We start from the raw sequence: 17,428 nt of genomic DNA on the forward strand, positions 1-17,428 counted from the left end.
TGGATTTTTATAGGAACGTAAGCACCATATTTAAAGATCTGAATGGAATAAAAAAAATATAGACCAGTAAATACAATAGTGGTGAGTCCTTAAAAAAGATATATCTCTTTTCTTTCTGCAGTATGAGGTAGGGGCATCCAATCAGATGAGACACTATTGTTGTTCAGTTGCTAAGTCATGTCTGACTCTCCACAACCCAATCCCATGGGCCATAGCACACCAGGCTTCCCTGTCATTCACTATCTTCTTGAATTTGTTCAAACTCATGTTCATTGAATTGGTGATGCTATCCAGCCACATAATCTTCTGTTGCCCCCTTCTCCTCCTGACCTCAACTTTTCCCAGCATCAGGGTCTTTTCCCAATGAGTTGGATCTTCAAATCAAGTGACCAAAATATTGGAGCTTCAGCTTCAGTGTTAGTCATTCAAATGATTATTCAGGTTTGAATTCCCCCTTTAGGATTGACGGTTTTATCTCTTTGAAGTCCAAAGGACTCTCAAAAATCTTCTCCAGCATCACATTTCAAAATTATCAATTCTTCTGTTCCAACTCTCACATCTGTACGTGACTACTGGAAACACCACAGCTTAGACTATACAGACATTTTTGGCAAAGTGATACCTCTGTTTTTGAATCCAACGTGTAGGTTTATCATAGCTTTCCTTCCAAGGAACAAGTGCCTTTAATTTCATGGCTGCAGTCACTGTCTGCAGTGATTTTTGAGACCAAGAAAAGAAAATCTCTCACTGTTTCCACTTCTTACCCTTCTATTTGTCGTGAAGTGCTGGGACCAGATGCCATGATCTTAGTTTTAGAATGTTGAGTTTTAAGCCAACTTTTTCACTCTCCTCTTCACCCTCATCAAGAGGCCCTTTAGTTGCTCTTCACTTTCTGCTATTGGAGTGGTATCATCTGCATATCCGAGGTTGATAGTTCTTCCTGCAATCTTGATTCCAGTTTGTGATTCATCCAGCCTGGCATTTCACATGATGTACTCTGCATAGAAATTAAATAAGCAGGGTGACAATATACACTTTGATACACTTCTTTCTCAATTTTGAACCAGTCCATTGTTCCATATCCAGTTCTAATTACTGCTTCTTGACCTGTATACACGTTTTTACAGTAGACAGGTAAGGTGGTCTGGTATTCCCATCTTTTGAAGAATTTTCCACAGATTGTTGTGATACACTCAGCCAAATGCTTTAGCATAGTCAACAAGGCCCTATTACTTCAGTTTTAGGAATGAAAAGGTGATTATTGTTTAGTCAGAAAGTCATATCTGACTCTTTTGGGACCCCATAGACAATAGTCTACCAGGCTCCTGTGTCTATAGGATTTCCCCCCTTGCAAGAATATACTTCAGTGGGTTGCCATTTCCTTCTCCAGGGGACATTCCTGACCCAAGGATCAAACCGCTGTCTCTAGCATTGGCACGTGGTTTCTTTACCATGGAGCCACAAGGGAAGCCGAAGATAAGATAATGCTCACAAGCAATGGGAACCTTATGGGCAGGTGGAAATACATACAAAATATAACAGAAGACCATCTAGTATGACTAAATAGCTGAAAAAATATGTATTAGAAGATTGAAAAGGAGAAAAGAGTGATAACATAAAGTTAAATGGCAAGGATCTTGAATGCTTTTTCTTCAGTTCAGTTCAGTTGCTCAGTCATGTCCGACTCTTTTTCTTAAGTAGTAATTTATTTGTATGTAATGTTAAACTTTTTGACATCATAAGAATAATGTTTAAAGGTTTATTCAGTGGCTGAATGACGGACTTGAAATAGAATAGGTGAAAGAAAAATACTTTGCCTAAAAGCTTTTATAATAGTGTATGTTCCACTCTGCTCAATATTATGTGGCAACCTCGCTGGGAGGAGAGTTTGGGGAAAATGGTTCCAAGTATATGTATCACTGAGTCCCTTCCCTGTTCACATGGAAGAGATGTGATAGATGAAACTATCACAACATTGTTAATCAGCTATATTCCAGTACAAAAAAAAAAGTTTTTAAAAACATAGTGCATATTTCAGGCCATGAGAACTGAATTAATGTACTATTGGTAAAAAAAAGAAAGAGGAAAAAATAAGGAAAAGAATACAGAAAATTGAGGAAGGCTTTTTAAGATCCTCTAAAGAAAGATAAAACCTTTGTATGGAAGTTTATTCAAAGAAAAATATACTACTCAGTAACTTATAACACAGTGTATACTAAATGAAAGAAGTTTCTACTCTTTTTTTACTAATGATCTATGGGTAAGATAAAATTTCACTAATGCTATCTTTTCCCTATCATCTTATCACATCGTTTCCAATAGGTTCCATAAATATATGTTTAAATAATGAATTTCTAGAAAAAATAGATAATACACTGTGAGCAAGAATGAGTATATGAAAAATTAGGCATGCATAATACAAACAGTAACATCTGCTGCTCTATATTCTACATAAGTGAAAAAAATTATGTTTTCTAGCTGCTAAGAACCTTAGTAATCATAATCTCTTGTTTTAATATAGCAAAAATAAAAAAAAATATTAAAAGCTAAACTAAATAAACAGAAACAACTTGGCAAGGCTATATATAGTGAGTGATAAAGTTGTCTTTTTTGTTTATTTGTTTTACAAAATTTTCTTTATTTATCATTGGAGATTTCTGAGATTCACAGCTTTTAAAAAAAATTACTCGAGTCAAAGAGTCAGACATGACCAAGTGACTAAGCATGCACGCACATATGTTTATTTGAATAAGATCATTCAGCTTAGGTCTTCATATCAAATAATTGGACCTTTGTTAGAAAGGTGCACCGTTTGGAAGTTGACTTAAAAAAAAAAAAATTACTCAAGTCAGGATTTGTGGTGGTTTTGCTCTTACAGACTGATTTGCTGTGTGTGTATGTACTTAGTCACTCAGTCATGTTCAATACTTTGCCACATGTTGGACTGTAGCCTGCCAGGCTTCTCTGTCCATAGGATTTTTCAGGCACGAATATTGGAGCCGGTTGGCATTTCCTCCTCCAGGGGATCTTCCCAACCCAAGGACCGAACGCACGTCTCCTGTGTCTCCTGCATTGCAGACAGATTCTCTACCCACTGAACCATCAGGCTTTCCCACTGCTGTACTGATGTATAACAAACAAGCAAAAAGTGTTCATCTGCAAAAGTATAGACTTCACTGGAGTTATTTTATCAAACCACTTGTGATATGCCTTCTTATATACCCCAATTCAAGTGTCCTAAGATCATTTCTTTAGAAAGATTTTGAAGTGTCCTTTCTTTCATATCCCCGAGGTCACTTTTTACTGGTCTTGTGATAGTCCTGTAAAAGTCCATAGTTGTGAGATGATTTAAGAGGCATAGATGTGACTGCCAGACTTACTCACCAGACAGAAATTTGATAACCTTCAAAATAGAATATATGAATGTATAGATAACCAAGCAGGTTTATTTGAAAATCAGATTGATAATCAGCTTAAATATTTAAGATTTAGGCTTCAGTAAGTTGTGTGGTATTCATATTATAAGTTTCTTTTAAGAGTGTGTTTCTGGACTTTTTTGATCTCTCAGGATGTGTCAGGAGAAAAAAATCATGTTAGAGATAAATAAAAATAAAAAATTCTATGTTTTTGTAAAGATTTGAAGTAAAAAATATGGTAAAGAAAGTATGTACTGTCAACAAAAACAAAATGCCAATTAACATTACCAATCAACAAGAATAATACAAAGAACAAAGTTCAAGAGTGCTAGCAATGTCTTAGCTTATTATTAGAAGAGTCCAAAGGAACAGAAAGCTGGGGTTCAGTGGGTGGATGCCGCATGGAGCCTGGGGCACCCTTGTTCACAGGCTCCTGCCCTCCATTCTTTGAGGGGTGTTCCTGGGGCAATTACCTCTTCTTTCTATTATTACATGTTTTTCCTAAGTTTGTTAAGTAAGAGCAAGACCTTTAGAATATTTATTTCCATCTTATTTTGTATAAATTAGAGCAAATAGTTTCTTTTCCTTCAAGAGCATGTGTTGTCAGATTTCTACTTCTCCAAATATTTAATATCCTTAGTGCTTTAAATCTTTTACATTTACTTGAAACACTATTCTTTATTAATGTGCTTCCCTGGTGGCTCAGACAGTAAAGTATCTGCCTGCCAATGCAAGAGACCAAGAGACACAGGTTGCATCCTTGGGTCAGGAAGATCCCCTGGAGAAAGGAATGACTACCCATTCCAGTTTTCTTGCAAAGAGAGTTCCATGGACAGAGGAGCCTGGCTGGCTATGGTCCATGGGGTCACAAAGAGTCAGACACAAGTGAACGACTAACATGTTCTTTCACTTTCTTTACTTGCTTCAAAATCAATATTACATTTCAATTGTTGTTGTTTTTCAGTTGCTAAGTCATTTCTGGCTCTGTGACTATGGACTACAGCATAACAGCCTCCTCTCTTCTCCACTATCTCTTGGAGATTGCTCAAATTTACATCCACTGAGTTAGTGATGCTATCTAACCATCTCATCCTCTGTCACCCCCTACTCCTTTTGCCTTCATTCTTTTCCAGTATCAGGGTCTTTTCCAATGACACCTCTTTGCATCAGGTGGCCAAAGTATTGGAGCTTCAGCATCAGTCCTTCCAATTAACATTCCTCAGCTGACTTCCTTTAGTTTTTAAAAGTATAACTTTTTATATAGCACCATTTAATAAAAATAACAATGCCATAGAGACAAAAACCAAAGAAAAACAGAAAGGAAAAGAGACAAGGTGCACATAGGATGAAAAAGAATAGGGAAAATCATCAAGCCACCTACCTGGTCCTTCAGAGTTGGTGTGGTACCTGGAGAAATTGCAGCACAGTCTGATTCATTTTGCTGAAGAGAATACACACACCCATTATCAAGAAGAGAACTTTAACTTCCCTTAGTTTTAATAATTCACCATTGCGAAAACTAAATCTATTCCTTGGTATTACATTAAAAAATAATGAAGAAAAATGACTATAGTTTTAAAAGCTTTTTTAATCTGGTTTCCATGCTTATTCTATTACTGCGTTCCAGTAAGTAGACTTGAATATCTCATCTTCTGTGGCTATGTTTTTTTTCTTTAGATAGAAACAGAAAAATAGATTTTATTATGAATTACCCTCCAGAGAATGTTCCTTTTGATTGAATTTTCTCTTTGATTTTACTGGACAAAAGATGATAGTAATTAGAGGAATGGGGGCTAATCTAACTAAATATATATATATATAATTTAAATTATATCAGTTCTTTATATTTTACTCTAATATCTGATAGAAAATCTTAATATAAAAGGAAACTGCCAAAGCATTTTGTCTGTATCATTCTTGAGTTGTAACTATGAGACTGGTTGAAAAACCCAATTTTTAAAGCATATAAGAAGATATTAGGCCATATTATTCAGAAACTGACCCAAAATCATGTAATATGTTTCTGGATTTCTTATTAAATTATTATATGAAGTTATGCAATGTTAAGAAGAAATCACATCTTTTTGTCTTCCTTTATCAATTCAGAAAAGAAACTGAGGGTACACAGAAGACAATAGCTCATTTAAGTTCAGTTCAGTTGCTCAGTCGTGTCCAACTCTTTGCAACCCCATGGACTGCAGCACCAAGGCCTCCCTGCCCATCACCAACTCCTGGAGTTTACTAAACTCATGCCCATTGAATCAGTGATGCCATACAATCATCTCATCCTCTGTCATCCCCTTCTCCTCCCACCTTCAGTTCTTTCTCATCATCAGGGTCTTTTCAGATTAGTAAATTCTTCAAATCAGGTGGCCAAAATATTGGAGATTCAGCTTCATAATCAGTACTTCCAGTGAATATTCAGGACAGATTTCCTTTAGGATGGACTGGTTGGATCTCCTTGCTGTCCAAATGACTCTCAAGACTCCTCTCCAACACCACAGTTCAAAAACATCAATTCTTTGGTGCTCAACTTTCTTTATAGTCCAACTCTCACATCTAGACATGACTACTGGAAAAAACATAGCTTTGAATAGACAGACCTTTGTTGGCAAAGTAATGCCTCTGCTTTTTAATATGCTATCAAGGTTTGTCATAGTTTTCTTCCAAGGAGCAAGCCTCTTTTAATTTCATGGCTGCAGTCACCATCTGCAGTGGTTTTGGAGACAGAAAATATAAAGTCTGTCACTGTTTTCACTTTTTCCCCATCTATTTGCCATGAAATGACGGGAACAGATGGCATAATCTTAGTTTCCTGAATGTTGAGTTTTAAGCCAACTTTTTCACTTTCTTCTTTCACTTTCATCAAGAGGCTCTTTAGTTCTTTGCTTTTTGCTCTAAGTGTGGTGCCATCTGCATATCTGAGGTTATTGATATTTCTTCCAGCAATCTTGATTCCAGCTTGTGCTTCATTCAGTCCAGCATTTCACATGATGTACTCTGCATATAAGTTAAATAAGCAGGGTGACAATATACAGCCTTGACGTACTTCTTCCTTATTTGGAACCAATCCAGTTCTAACTGTTGTTACTTAATCTGCATAGAGATTTCTCAGGAGGCAGGTCAGGTGGTCTGGTATTCCTGCCTCTTGAAGAATTTTCCAGTTTGTTGTGATCCTCACAGTCAAAGGTTTGACATAGTCTATAAAGCAGAAGTAGATGTTTTCTGGAGCTCTCTTGTTTTTTGATGATCCAATGAATGTTAGCAATTGGATCTCTGGTTCCTCTGCCTTTTCTATATCTAGCTTGAACATCTGAGAGTTCATGGTTCATGTACTGTTGAAGCCTGGCTTGCAGAATATTGAGCATTACTTTGCTAGCATGTGATATGAGTGCAATTGTATGTTAGTTTGAGCATTCTTTGGCATTGCCTTTCTTTGGGATTTGAGTGAAAACTGTCCTTTTCCAGTCCTGTGGCCACTGCTGAGTTTTCCAAATTTGCTGGCATATTGAGTGCAGCACATTAATGGCATCATCTTTTAGAATTTGAAATAGCTCAACTGGAATTCCATCACCTCCACTAGCTTTGTTCATAGCGATGCTTCCTCAGTCCAACTTGAATTTGCACTCCAGGATGTTTGACTCTAGGTGAGTGATCACACTATCGTGGTTATCTGGGTCATGAAGATCTTTTTTATATTGTTCTTCTGTGTATTCTTGCCACCTCTTCTTAATATCTTCTGCTTCTGTTAAGACCATACCATTACCATTTCTGTCCTTTTTTGTGCCCATATTTGCACGAAAAATTCCCTTGGTATCTCTAATTTTCTTGAAGAGATCTCTAGTCTTTTCCATTCTATTGTTTTCCTCTATTTCTTTGCATTGATCACTGAGGAAGGGTTTCTTATCTCTCCTTGCTAGTCTTTCCATTCAAATGGGTTTATCTTTCCTTTTCTTTTTTGCCTTTCACTTCTCTTCTTTTCACAGCTATTTGTAAGGCCTCCTCAGACAACCATTGTGCCTTTTGCATTTATTTTTCTTGGGGATGATCTTAATCACTGCCTCTTGTACAATGTCATGAACCTCCATCCATAGTTCTTCAGGCACTCTATCAGATCTAATCCCTTGAATCTATTTCTCACTTCCACTCTATAGTCATAAGGTATTTGATTTAGGTCATAACTGAATGTTCTAGTGGTTTTCTCTACTTTCTTCAATTTAAGTATGCATTTGGCAATAAGGATTTCATGATCTGAGCCACAGTCAGCTCCCAGTCTTATTTTTGCTGACTGTATAAAGCTTCTCCATCTTTAGCTGCAAAGAATATAATCAATCTGATTTCGGTGTTGACCATCTTGTGATGTCCATGTCTAGAGTCTTCACTTGTGTTGTTGGAAGAGGGTGTGTGCTAGGGCCAGTGTGTTTTCTTGGCAAAACTCTGTTAGTCTTTGCCCTGATTCATTCTGTACTCCAAGGCCAAATTTGCCTGTTACTCCAGATATTTCCTGACATTCTACTTTTGCATTCCAGTCCCCTATAATGAAAAGGACATCTTTTTTGGGTGTTAATTCTAGAAGGTCTTATAGGTCTTCATAGAACCGTTCCACTTCAGCTTTACTCGTAGGGGCATATACTTGGATCACTCTGATATTGAATGGTTTGCCTTGGAAACAAACAGAGATCATTCTGTCATTTTGGAGATTGCACCCGAGTACTGCATTTTGGACTCTTGTTGACTATGGAAGGAACATTAACTATTAGCCCAAAGGTATGCACTGTCTTACTGGGATTACTTTAGCCCAAAGTAACTGCTCTATTAAATAAGAACAGATCATAAGACCATCAGAGTTAATATATCAAAGAAAATCTGATAAATGCAGTCTTTGTTACTAAAAACAAACAAAAATAAGAGTTACAGCAAGAAATTGTGATGAAGCAAAACTATAGGATTAATATCTACTTCTACAGAATAGTTTGGAGAAATTGGCATATGGAGACAAAGAAAGTTCCTGTGTTTAACATCTTTTGATTTTTGATTAACAATCAAACTCAAATGGTACTGCTGCTGTTGTTGTTTAGTCATTAAGTCATGTCCAAATCTTTGTGATCTCATAGACTGTAGCCCCCTAGGCTCCTCTGTCCATGGGATTTTCCAGGCAAGAATACTGAAGTTGGTTGCCATTTCCATCTCCAGTGGATCTTCTCAATCCATAGTTCTTAGCACTCTATTCAAGTGATCGCTCAGAATACCATGTGTATCTGTATTAGTCCCCAAGATTTCCAGTTTCTCCACCAATTTCTGCTCCAAGATGGCTTTTATTTCCTTAGTGAGGGAAGGCTTATTCTTCAGTTTTCCTTGTATGTATCAAGTCATTTAATTTCTGTTCATTTTCCCTTCCATGTGCCATTGTTAGACTTAACTTCGTATCCAGTGTCTAGGGGTCTGGGGCATTCATAGGTATAGTTGGGACAGTTGGCTTAGATTCAAGAGTCTGCAAGGTTAAAAGATTCCCTTTGGGTTCACTGTCACTGTTTAATGATTTAGTGTGAACTCTTTAATCTGCTGTCTCTGAGTGATAATCAGCTTGTTCTGCTCCTGGAATCTCTGCCCTAGCTCTTCTATCCTTTTCTTGTAGAAGACATTGCTTGCATTTTGATCATCTATCATTGAGGTTTGAAGTTTCTCTCTATGTGACAGGAGCCAGCTCTTTTCTTTCTTGTGTTCTTGAGGAAGAGCCTGAACATGAACTGTCCACTTGCTTTCCCAACTGTCAAGTAGCTGCATCACATTTTGGAAATCATGGGGATGCTGAGGATGTTTTTCTTTAAACTCATGTGCATCTTTTAACATGCCTATGTTAGACTTGATCTGCATATTGGGCTTCTGGATTTCTGACAATTGATATTCTAATGCTGAGTTCTTACAAGTCAGTCTTTAAACTCCTTCATAAACATTTCCTTGACTTTTTCCATTTCATCAACTAACTTCTCCTCTTCTTCTTCTTTCCACCTATCAAATAACCTCAAAAATTATTTCTCTTTTGCTTTCTGCATTTCATATTCCTTAGAAAACTTGACTGTGTGGGCATGCTGTGCAGCCTCTAGCTGAGACTTGGTGAGCTGCAGCTGCTCCTTCAACATGTCAATATCACTTTGGAGAGTGTCCGTCTGTGCCCTTGTCTTATAGTCAAGATGTGAATCTTCAGGGTGGCAGCACTGAATATGACTTTGTAGGAAAGCTTGGTTCGTAAAGGCCTTGTCACAAAAATGGCACTGGTAATAGCTAGCTTTGGCCTCGATCATCTGCTGCTGGGTAGAGATCAACTTCTTCCTGCGTTTACACTCTTCCTTGAGCAGCTTGATCCTGCCCTGCTTGCTTGATGAGGGGCTTCTTGTTCTTCTCGCGCCCAGCCAGGCTCCAGCGCAGCCGCTCCCCCAGGTCGTACAGCTGTGAGGTGCGGAACTCCTGCCAGTGCAGTAGGTACTTGATGGTGAACTGCTCCAGGCGGATGAGCTTGAGCAGCACCTGGTCCACCTACGACTGGCAACTTGAACATTTCTCGTCCTCCAGCTTGCAGAAGGTGATGTTCTCCTGCAGCGTGAGCACGTCCACGGCACCAGCCACCTTGTCCACGTCTATGGGGCTCAGCCGCCGCCAGTCCACACTGTTCAGTCACAGGCGGAACTGGAAGAAGGGCAGGGAATAAGCCAGGCGGTGGGATTAATATTGCTGACGTGTTCATCAAAAAAGAAGTAAAAGAAGATTTAAAGTGTACAGATGTGGATGATGACGACTGGGACATATCATCCTTCAGTTCAATTCAGTTCAGTCGCTCAGAGGAAGAGAAATCTATGCGGAGAAGAGTTGGGAGAGAAGAGAAGGAACCTCCTCCACCTGTGAAGTCTAACACTCAGAGGTTAAAGCGTCTGCCTCCAATGCGGGAGACCCGGGTTCGATCCCTGGGTCGGGAAGATCCCCTGGAGAAGGAAATGGTAATCCACTCCAGTATTCTTGCCTGGAGAATCCCATGGACAGAGAAGCCTGGTAGGCTACAGTCCACAGGTCGCAAAGAGTCGGACACGACTGAGCGACTGAATGGAACGGAATTCTACTCAAGTGCCAATGCCTGGGGTGCAACTAACCTGAAAGGGCTGAAGGGAGAAGGACCTCAAGATGAATCCAGTACACTGAAAAGCAGCTTAGTAACTGTGACTGACTGGAGTGACCCTAGACATGTAACTGTCACCCTGTGCTACAGGAGGTCCCTCCAGACTTCAGCAGTATTTGGTATCGCAGTATTTCAGCACTGCCTACACAACTATAATTGTCCTGCCTGACAGTATCTCCTGCAATAACAAGGAAACTGGCTCTCAGAGAACAAGAGTCTCTTCAATGGCACCTAATGCAATGTTAAAAAAAAAAAAAAAGCAAATTGTCAACGGTATTTTGAAGTATATAAAGTGTTTAATACTGCTATTGCTTAAAAATAATGTGTCACTGAAGTCATAAAATAGTTTTCTTTGGAACGGTACTCTAGGTGTATTTTTTTCAACTAATTTTTGAGTGAATTCTGTTTTTAAACTGATAGTAGGCTTTATTTTAAACGTTTTTTTAAAAATAATCTTTCTTAGGTACATTTTCACGTTGGAAGTCTTTTAAAAAGTTCTGTTAGTATCCTGAAAATGGAATTGGTGGAAATTAGTGAAATTGTAAGAATAGACAGCTTATTTTTCATCTAGAAATAAGTTTAGAGTTAATAAAAATATAGCTAGGCCCATGTTAACTACATTTTCCAGAAGTACTTTTACCATATGCAGCTTTGGGCCACTGTAAGCATGTTGTTTTAGAACTTAAAATACTATTTCTGCATCATAACCTTGACCTTGGATATTTTATGAATATAATGTAGCCATTTTAAATATCAGTTAATTTATCAGACTATGAATAGAATAGATTGAATAAATACTGAATTCATATGTCTATAGTTTTTTTTTCACTTTTTTAAATGCCCAGGCTGCATTAGAAAATACCTCAAAACTAATTTCCTTATATTCTTAATAGTAACATTGTCAGTAGTCAACACGTTCATATAAGCTGGTTTTTGCATTTTTTTATACTTTGCAGTACTATCTGTACTCTTGTTTCCCCCTCAAAAAGTAATATTTTGAAAAGTAATATTTTAACTAAATGGTCTGTTAGTATTTGGATCTCTCTTCATTTTGTGAACCTTTCAAGTAAAACCCTCCATGACACACACACACGCACAATATATAGTAATTGATTATAGTTTAAATGGGGCCTTTCTGGGTGGCTCAACAGTAAAGCATCTGCCTGTGATGAGGAAGATGGAGAAGATCCCACAGGTTCAATCCTTGGGTTGGGAAGATCCCCTGGAGGAGGGCATGGCAACTCACTCCATTATTCTTTTCTTGGAGAATCCTATGAACAGTGGATCCTGGCAGATTACAGCTCATAGAATTGGACACAAGTGAAATAACTGAACACATAGTTTAAATGTTCTAAGTTCAATACAGTTTATTCAATTTTACACATAAAAGATGAACGTAATAATCTATAAGGAGGAGATAACTGTGTTTGTCATTAAACCGTGCAGACAAGTTTCCTGATGCTGAGTTCATTGCCTTTTCTTTTCTCTTTGCATCTCATCCTGGCTTAGTTTCTCTGACTTGCACTTCATGTTATTTATCACCCAATATAATGGTTTCTTCATGTGTAACAGGCAGAAACTGAAACTGTTTATTCTGAAAAGATAGTTATAAGAAAGCTTTTCATTACAGCAACAATTTCATTACAGATTCATATTTTAGCATTTATTTTAAATACTAACATCTCTGTATGTAGGGAGAGGTAATAAGGAATTAACACATTTTTTTTTCAGTTTGGGCTCTTTGCATATTATGACAATATTGACTAAAATTATATTCTTTAAAAAATTGTAAAACAGACTTTATTTTTTAAATAGAAAGACATCATTTAAAAAGTTGTTTACCTTTTACTATAAATAGCTTTTCTTTACAAAAATACTTCTTTCTTTGTAAAAGTATACAATGATAAAAAACATTATATTCTTGGGCTTATATTATTAAAGTCAAGTTGTCTTTCAATAAAGGAATAGTTCCAGTCTTGCGAAGTTAAGTTTAACAAACTTTGTATAAGCAATTATTTTCCACTGGTTGTTCTCTAAAAGCCAAAGGATATTTTATTATTAAAAAGTGTTTTCTAGATGAAATGCACTTACAGCATAGCAAAACTTCCTAAATAATATAGAAAAGACAATAACTTTCAAATAATAACAAATTTCAAGGCAAAGGCAATAACTTTCTTATAAAATATTAACCATGTTTTAGTACTGAACACATTCAAACTACTAGCAGTTCTGAACTACTATAAGTACTCAGACAGAAAAGCAAGTAAAATATGGTATAGTACACAAAATTAATCAGACAATTGGTTGTGCTCTAAGCTTTCTAGTTTCAATATTTAAGGAATTATGATTTGAACAATGCTTTAAGCTTTTTTCCAATTTTTGAAAATTGTTATTTAACCCAATGTATTTTTATGGTTACTTATTTGTAACAATAAGAAGCCACATACATCATTTGATGAAATAAATCCTTTCCTAGTCAATACTGCTGCTGCTGCTGCTAAGTCGCTTCAGTCGTGTCTGACTCTGTGCGACCCCATAGACGGCAGGCCACTAGACTCCTCTGTCCCTGGGATTCTCCAGGCAAGAAGAATACTGGAGTGGGTTGCCATTTCCTTCTCCAATGCATGAGAGTGAAAAGAGAAAGTGAAGTCGCTCAGTCCTGCCTGACTCTTAGAGACCCCATGGACTGCAATACTACCTGTTACTAATTACATCGTATGGGATAGTATTCTTGCACAAGAGAAAAAGGAGACCAGAGAGGGGAAAAGGGAAAGTGAAAGAGACAAGATGCAGGGCACAGAGGTGAAGGGAAAGAGAAATGAAAGAGCAGCTACAAAGAACTAATGCTGAGAGAAAAAGAAAATGAAAAAGTGATGTCAGTGTTAAGCATTCTGGTGCGAAGCCAGAGACCTACAGAATAAAGTATGAAATGGTGTTGCTTCATTTGACTATTCACTGACTGCCAAAATAACAGATGTTGCTGAACTTCAGTCCAGTCTTAGGCATTAGAGAGTTGGGGACATATTATTCAGGTAGACAGAGGACAGAAAAATAAAGCTGTTTCAGATTTTTGTATTCTGTAATTATTTTGTCTCTCTCCTCCCCCTGCCACATTCTCTTTCTTCCTATAGTGAACATGTACACTCTTAACTTCAAACTTCTGACTGCATTTCTGGAAACGCTTATTTCTAATAGGAAAAGTCTGTTACATTTGCTCATAAACATTTAAAACAGCGTCGATCAATTTTTATTGCTGTGCTAATCATGTACTTGCTGTATTGAGTAATGGAGGGAGCATTTATCTCAGTACATCAGTGGATGTTTATGAAACAGACTTTATCCTTTTTTCCACTATCATTTCTGTTACAATAAAAGCATTTAAAACTATGTTGCTGGCATTTATCAGATTAAGGCAAAGTTCCTTACACCCATCACTTCACTTGTTTTTTTTTTTTCCTTAGTTCTCTGAGAGACTTGCATTTTAAATAGTTTCATATTCATTATAGTGATAACATATGGGAAATGGCATAATTTTCACCAAATAAGTTTAATTCTCCAGAAGCATTTATTTTCCTCAGGCAAAATAAATGTTCTAAAGCAGACTACTGTGTAAATGATACTTCTTATTTTCCTAGGTTTATCCTAATGATTGTTCTCACCTCCTAAACTGGTTGAGTCCAAGACCTTTTGTTAAGCCACTCATTCAATAGGTTTTTACAGAGCAGTTGGTTTTTCCTTCAGAGCAGTTGGTTTTTCCTTCAGGCACAGAGTTCTGTAATTGAGATGAATGCTAAGCACAAATACCATTCAGTGCCCTCTGGACATTAAATTTTAGGCAGATACATAGAGATCAAAGTACATGATTACAGTCAAATTTGACAAATGTGGTAAACACTATCATTCTTCTTACCTAATTGTTTTTTCATTCATTGATAAAAATTAAATATTTCCTTTTTGTGTATAATTCAACACTATCTAAATCACCCTTCTCCTTCCTAAATGATGTCTTATTAATCAGTCTCTTCTCTTTTTGAAAACTTGTGTATCAGGTATTTGGACGTTCCAGGTGGTTCAGTAGTAAAATATTCACTTTGCCAAAGCCAGAGACAAGGATTTGATCTTTGGGTTGGGAAGATCCCCTGGAGAAGGAAATGGCAACCCACTCCAGTATTCTTGGGTGGAAAATCTTATAGACAGAGGAGTGTGGCAGGCTTCAGTTTATGGAGTCACAAAGAATCAGACACAGTTGAGTGACTGAGCACACACACGTGTGTCAGGTATTTATTTAGATATGGAGATCATAGCAATAAGCAAAGCAGATAAAATCTTTGTTCCAAAAGCATTGCAACTAGTAGCTGAAACAGACAATAGGCACAAAAATACATACATATCTGAATTCAGGTAGTAAAGAATTCTGTTATGGTAAATCAAGTAGAGTAAAAAAGATTCATGTGGAGTGGGGACATGGGAGGAAATGTTTGAGTAGAAACATGAGGAAGAAAGAGAATCCTGGATATATCTGTGGGGGAGAGTAGTCCAGCAGAGAGAACAGAAAGCCATCCAAGAAAATTAGGATGCTTGAAGTACTGCAGTAAGAACAGGCCAGTGTGGCTAGGATTAAGTGAATGAGATAAAAAGCAAAACACACACAAATTTAGGAGATAGAATCAGAGAAATATTTAAGCTATACTCTTATTAGAGAATACCCAACTTAATGCAGTGTTCCAGGAAAGATAAAGAAATAGAGCAAAACAATAGAATGTGTTAGACTGAAGATCTCTTCAAGAAAATTGTAGATTTCAAAGTAACTTTCATGCAAGGATGGGCACAGTAAAGGGCAGAATTTGTAAGGACCTAGTCAGACATGACTGAGTGACTGAACTGAACTGAACAGAAGCAGAGGATACTAAGATGTGGCAAGAATACACAGAAGAATGACACAAAAAAGGTCTTAATGACCCAGATAACCATGATGATGTGTTCACTCACCTAGAGCCAGACATCCTGGAGTATGAAGTCAAGTGGGCCTTGGGAAGCATTACTATGAACAAAGCTAGAGGAGGTGATGGAATTCCAGCTGAGCTATTTCAAATTCTAAAAGATTACACTGTTATCATGTTGCACTCAATATGCAAGCAATTTGGAAAACTCAGCAGTGGCCACAAGACTGGAGAATGTCAGTTTTCATTCCAATCCTAAAGAAGGGCAATGCCAAAGAATGCTCAAAGTGCTGCACAATTACACTTATTTCACATACTAGCAAGGTCATGCTCAAAATCCTTCAAACTAGCCTTCAATAGTACATGAACTTAGAACTTCCAGATATACAAGCTAGATATCAAAGATGCAGCAGAACAAGATTTCAAATTACCAACATGTATTTGATCATGGAGAGAGCAAGGGAGTTCCAGAAAAGCATCTACTTTGACTTCAGTGACTATGCTAAAGTCTTTGTGTGGATCGCAACAAACTGTAGAAAATTCTTGAAGAGATGGGAGTACCAGACCATCTTACCTGTTTCCTGAGAAACCTGTATGCTGGTCAAGAAGCAACAGTTAAAACCAGGCATGGAACAACAGACTGGTTCAAAATTGAAAAAGGAGTATGACAAGGCTGTGTACTGTCACCTCATTTAACTAATAGGCAGAGCATATCATGTGAAATGTTGGGCTGAATGAATCACAAGTGGATCAAGATTTCTGGGAGAAATATCAGCAGCCATAGATATGCAGATGATACCACTCTAATGGCAGAAAGTGAAGAGGAACTACAGAGCCTCTTGATAAGGGTGAAAGAAGAGAGTGAAAAAGCTAAAAATGAAGATCATGGCATCTGGTCCCATGACTTCATGGCAAATAGGTTGGTGAAAAGTGGAAACAGTGACAGATTTTATTTTCTTGGGCTCCAAAATCACTGCAGACAGTGACTACACTCTCTCTTCTTGAAAACAACACTATGACAAACCTAGAAAGTGTATTAAAAAGCAGAGATATCACTTTGCCAACAAAGGTCTGTATAGTCAAAGCTATGGTTTTTCCAGTAGTCATGTGCAGATGTGAGAGTTGGACCATAATGAATGCTGAGCACCAAAGAATTGATATTTTGAATCGTGGTGCTTGAGAAGATTCTTGAGAGTCCACGGGACTGCAAGGAGATCAAACCAGTCAATCATAAAGGAAATCAACCCTGAATATTCACTGGAAGGATTGATGCTGAAGCTCAAAAGTTTGGCCACCAATGTGAAGAGCTTGATCATTGGAAAAGACCCTGATGCTGGAAAAGATTGATGGCAAAAGGAGAAGGGGGTGACAGAGAATGAGACAGCTAGATAGATCACTGAATCAATGGACATGAATTTGAGCAAACTCTGGGAGACAGTAGAGGACAGAGGAGCCTGGTGTCCTGCAGTCTGTGGGGTTGCATAGAGTTGGACATGACTTAGCAACTGAACATATAACAACTAATTAGAGTTCTGTCACACATGTTTAAAAGTTGGATTTTGGAACAGAGAACTATTGTAGAGTTTGAGCAGCAGGCTAACATGATAAAATTTATATTTTTAATAGGCAGGTATTATCATTTTAAGATTTTACTTAGGGGAGTAAGAAGAGAAGAAGAAGATCAGGTAGGTGGTATTTGTGTCTTATATAGTAGAAATAGAAGTGATGAGAGGTGGTCAAATTTGGAATCTATTTTTAATGTGGAGCAAGAAGAGAAGCAGTCTTTGGAGCACAAGGATGAAAATTTGTTTTTAACACGTCAAAATTACAACGTTTTTTAGACATCCAGGAGATATCATGAAGATAGTTGAGTACATATGTCTGCAACCAAGCCATTAGGTATG

The 17,428-nt window shown here is 37.4% G+C and overlaps 1 pseudogene; it reads right to left on the bottom strand.

The window, feature by feature from the left end:
* Window positions 1-8,618: 8,618 nt before the first annotated feature.
* LOC129561659 (cilium assembly protein DZIP1 pseudogene) lies at window positions 8,619-10,133 on the bottom strand (annotated as a pseudogene).
* Window positions 10,134-17,428: the final 7,295 nt, after the last annotated feature.

The sequence above is a fragment of the Moschus berezovskii genome, chromosome 5, assembly GCF_049115385.1.
Source record: "Moschus berezovskii isolate FMDL1 chromosome 5, NW_MosBer_1.0, whole genome shotgun sequence".
NCBI classification, from domain to species: domain Eukaryota; kingdom Metazoa; phylum Chordata; class Mammalia; order Artiodactyla; family Moschidae; genus Moschus; species Moschus berezovskii.